Below are 5401 nucleotides of genomic sequence, written 5' to 3'. Positions count from 1 at the left end.
AGTGTTAGTTGGAGTAATTATATCATGCTAACACTAATCAAAAGAAAGCAGGATTAGCTACATTAATTTCAGAAGAACAAAAGTAAAGCAAGAAAAGTTATCAGGGATTTAAAAAGAGACATTATGTACTAATACAGGTGTCAACTATCTAAAAAGGACAGAAGTCCTTAATATATATGCTCCTAACAACAGAGCATCAAACTATGTGAGGCAAAAACTAATAGAACTGCAAGGAGAAATAGATTAATTCACTATTATAATTGGAGATGTCCATATCCTTCTATCAGAAATAAATGGCTCCAGTAAGCAGAAAATTAGTAAGGAATCAGTTGGATTCAACAATGCCAATCATCAGCTTGATATAACTGACATGTATAAATACTCAATCCAGCAATAAAAATACACATTCTTCTAAAGCTCACATTGGAACATTTTTCCAAGATATACAACATTCTGGAATAAAATCATACATTAACAGATTTAAACAATAAAAGTCATTAAATATCTGCTTTCAGACCGCAAAGAAATTGCACTAGAAATCAATATCAGAAAGACAACAAGAACATTCCACAATACATACAGATTAAACAATATATTTCTAAATAACAAATGGGTCAAAGAAGATATCTCAAAAACAATTGTAAAATATTTTGAACTAAATGAAATTAAAGCACCACATATCAAAATGTGTGGGATAAAGAGAAAGTAACACTTAGAGGGAAATTTAAATCACTTAATGTATATAATAAAATAGAAGGAAGACCTAAAAGCAGTCATCAAAGCTTTTACCTTAGGAAACTAAAAAAAGAACAAATTAAAATCAAAGAAAAGGAGAAACAATACACATAAAAGCAGAAACAAATGAAAATAAAACAAGAAATTAATAGAATAAATAAAAACAAAAGGCTGGTTTTTATCAATAGCAATATTGATCAAGGCTAAGAAAAAGAGAGGGACACAAATTACTAATGTTGGAAATAAAGTTAACTAGACTTATTATAATGATCTTTTATAATATATGCAAGTATTAAGTTATCATGTTGTACACCGAAAACTAATAATGTTCTATGCCAATTATATCTCAATTTTATAAAAAGAAATTGAGAAGGAACATCACTGCAGAACCCTGAATATTAATAAAATAATCAAGGGACACTGTGAACAACTCTATGTCTACAAATTTGATACACAAAATAAAATGGACAGATTCCTTGAAAATTGCCAAAACTCACACAAGAAGGATAGACAATATGGAGTTACATGTATTAAAGAAATTGAATAAAAAATAAATAGCCTTCAAAACAAAGTATGCTTATTAAGCTTTCCAAAAACCCAGCCCAGACCGGCTCACTATTGGGTTCAACCTTTTATACATAAAAGGAATGCAGTGTACCATTTCTCTACAATTCCTTTCAGAGAACAGAAGCAGAAGGAATATTTCATAACTCAGGCGAGAATTACCTTAATACCAAATTGAGATAAAGACATTACAAGACACTATTGAACAGGAATGTACAAACTGTCAACAAAATATTTGCAACTAGAATCCAACAATGTACAAAAAGAATTCTATATCATGACCAAGTGGGGTTTATCTGAGTTTGTAAAGCCTAGTTCAACATTAAAAAATCAATGACATCAACAGTCAAAGAAAAAAATCACATGATTACATTAGTCAATGAAAAAAGAATATTTGACAACTCAATACCCATTTATGCTAAAACCTTTTAGTAACCCAGGAATACAGCAGTTTCTCAACGTGATAAAGACTATCTACAAAATCTAATAAAACCATTTTACTTAATGTTGGGAAACTCAAAGATTTCCCACTAAGATCAGATAAAAGGTCAAAATGGTATATCTTCGTACTTACCCCAAACAGTTGAAAATTTATATCCACACAAAAACCTGCATACAGATATGCTGAGCAGCTTTATTCATAATTAACACAACTTAGAAGCAACCAGGTTTCTCTTTAGTAGGTGATGGGTAAATAAACCACAATTGGGGCAGGCAATGGAAAATTATTCAGTGTTAAAAGGAAATAAGCAATTGAGCCATAAAAAGAAATCTTAAAAACATATTATGTGAAAAAAAGTCAATCTCGAAAAGCTACATACTGTATAATCCCAAAACTTTGACACTCTTTGGGAGGCAAAAATATGGAGAAAGGAAAACAGATCATTAGGAAAGAGAGATAAATAAGCAGAGTACTGAGAATTTTTATGGAAGTAAAACTATCCCATATGATACTATTATAGTAAATGTACCTTGTTGTAAATTTGTGCGATCCTCTGGGATGTACAAGACCAATAGTAAACCCTGATGTAAGTTATGGACTTGGGTGATAATGATGTGTCAATGTGGTTCATCAATTGTAGCAAATAAATTACTCTGGCTTGTTATGTTGATAACAGAGACAACTGTGAAAAGAGAGCAGAGGTTAGAGGAGAAACCTCTGTATTTTCTGCTAAATGTTGTCGTAAACCTAAAACTGTTTTAAAAACTAAGTCCACTAAAAGATGAGAACAAAACAAAAGTTCAAAATTTTGATCTCATATACAAAAAGGAAATTGAAAATCACCATGCATACTATGAACCAATGAAGTATAATAAAGTTCTTGAATGAGAAAATGAGAAAATTATACATAAACCTTACGTGAGATGAATCAGATGATGAAATTATCTGGAAATAATTTTGAAGCAATCATCATAAATGCTTCAAGAATAAATAACACAGTCTCCTGAGAAACAGAAAGAAATAGAAAATAGGAGTTATTTATTTAAAAAATGAAAACTATAGAAATGAAAAATACAAAAACATATGGAAATATGCTCAATAGTTGAGTGGAAAAACACAATATTAGTAAATATGAAGAGAAAGGAAAAGAATTATCAAATCTAAAAAATTGGAAGTAGACTAAACCAAAATAAATAAAATGCCAGGACCCCATGAGGAAAGCAACAAAAATTCAAGTTTGTTTTAGTGAAATCCCAGAAAGAGAAAAGAAATAGTGTGGGATTAAAAGAGTTTGCAATGCAATAATGAAATACCTTCCACATTTGGCAAACCATATGAATCTGCATAGCTGAGAACTTGAGTCGACCCCAGATAGGATTTGCTCAAATAAGTAAGTCATGGCACATCATGATGAATCCATTGAAAACTAAAGACAAGGAAAAAAATTTTAGAACAGTCAAAGAGAAAACACACACGATATATAGGTGAATACAAATTTGAACTTGAACACACTTTTTCACTTGAAATCACAGAGAACAGAGGGAGCAGAACAGAAGGTTTTAAGAGTTGAAGGAAAAGTTCTGTCAGCCATAAATTCTATAGCCGGCAAAATTATATTTCAGAAACAAAGGGGGGTGATTAAGACACCTCAGGAAAAAAAATTAGTTTTCACTTCTAGATGTATCCTTAAATACTAGTGAAAGGAAGTTCATCATAGAGGGTATGATAAAGGGACGCCTGAGTGGCTTAGTTGGTTAAGCATCCAACTTTGGCTCAGGTTATGATCTCACAGTTCATGAGTTTGAGCCATTGAATGGGCTCTGTGCCTGGAGCCTGCTTCTGATTCTGTGTCTCCCTCTCTCTCAGCCTCATTTTCTCTCATCCTCTCTCTCTCTCCTCTCTCTCTCTCTCTCTCTCTCTCTCTCTCTCTCTCTCTCTCTCTCTCTTACTCTCTCAAAAATAAACATGACATAGGGCTCCTGGGTGACTTAGTCGTTTAAGCGGCTGGCTTCGGCTCAGGTCATGATCTCATGGTTCGAGCCCTGCGGCAGGTCTGTGCTGACAGCTCAGAGCCTTCTGATTCTGTGTCTCCCTCTCTCTCTGACCCTCCCCTGCTTGTGCTCTCTCTCTGTCTCTCAAAAATAAATTTTAAAAAAAGGAAAAAAAATTAATAAATAAACAAAATTTTTAAATAAATAAAAAATAAATTAAAAAACACAAAGAGCATGACAAAAAGAAGTACACTTGTAACATCAGAAAGGAAGATAGGAATGAAAAGAGCAGAAATACAGCTACCTATGACAGACCGTTATTCTCCTTGGTTTTATAAATCGCCGCCCACCTGCCGGTTAAGCAGCTCTTTGGCTTCTTAACTCTAGAAGCATCAAATATCTGATAAAGGCTTCCCTCTTAGACAATTACAGATTCTAGTCTTTTAAGGATAACTGTCCTCAGTGCCAACATAAAAATTCTATTCATCTGTGGTAGAGCAGGAGCTACCTGTCTTAGTTCAAATGAGATTTGACATTATTCCATAACCTCCTACTAATATTTTCCTGGCCTGAAGTGCTTCATTCAACTTTTCTGCTGGGGTCTACTGCTGCTGAATTCCTTAAGTTTTGTATGTCTGTACAAAGTCTATATTTTAACTTGCTTTTGTTAAAGATTAGTTTTTGCAGTTTATTTATCTGAGAAAGTGCAAGCAGGAGAGAGACAGAGAGAAGAGGGAGGGAGAGGGAATCCCAGGCAGACGCTACACTGTCAGCCTAGAGCCCCATGCAGATCTCAGACTCACAAACTGAAGTCATATATGCTGCTACAAACATCGGGGTTTATGTGCCCCTTTGAAACAACATACCTGTATCTTTTTGATAAATACCTAGTAGTGCAATTGTTGGGTCATGGAGTAGGTCTATTTTTAATTTTTTTGAGGAACCTCCATGCTGCTTTCCAGAGTGGCTGCACCAGTTTGCATTCCTACAAGCAATGGAAAAGATCCTCTTTCTCCACATGCTTGCCAACATCTCTCATTGCCCGAAATATGTCAGGTGATATTTCAATGTAGTTTTGATTTGTATTTCCCTGATGATGAGTGATGTTGAACATCTTTTTATGTGTCTATTAGCCATGTGGATGTCTATTCATGCCTTTTGACCAATTCTTCACTGGATTATTTGTTTTTTGGTGTTGAGTTTGATAAGGTCTTTATAGATTTTGGATACTAACCCTTTATCTGATATGTCATTTACAGATATCTTCTCCCATTCCATCGGTTGCCTTTTAGTTTGCTGATTGTTTCCTTCACTGTGCAGAAGTTTTGTGTTGTTGTTGTTGTTTTTTATCTTGATGCGGCAGTTCATTTTTGCTTGTTTCCCTTGCCTCTGGAGGGAGATATGTTGAGTAAGAAGTTGGGGTGGCCAAGGTCAAAGAGGTTTTTGCCTGATTTCCCCTCTAGGACTTTGAGGGCTTCCTGACTTAAATTTAGGTCTTTCATACATTTTGAGTTTATTTTTGTGTACAGTGTAAGAAAATGGCCCAAGTTCATTCTTCTGCATATCACTGTCCAGTTTTCCCAACACCATTTGCTAAAGAGACTGTCTTTTTTCCATTGGATATTCTTTCCAGCTTTGTCAAATATTAGCTGGCCATATGTTTGTGGAT

This window comes from Suricata suricatta, chromosome 3 (assembly GCF_006229205.1).
Source record: "Suricata suricatta isolate VVHF042 chromosome 3, meerkat_22Aug2017_6uvM2_HiC, whole genome shotgun sequence".
Taxonomy (NCBI): Eukaryota; Metazoa; Chordata; class Mammalia; order Carnivora; family Herpestidae; genus Suricata; species Suricata suricatta.
This window is presented reverse-complemented; position numbering follows the sequence as displayed.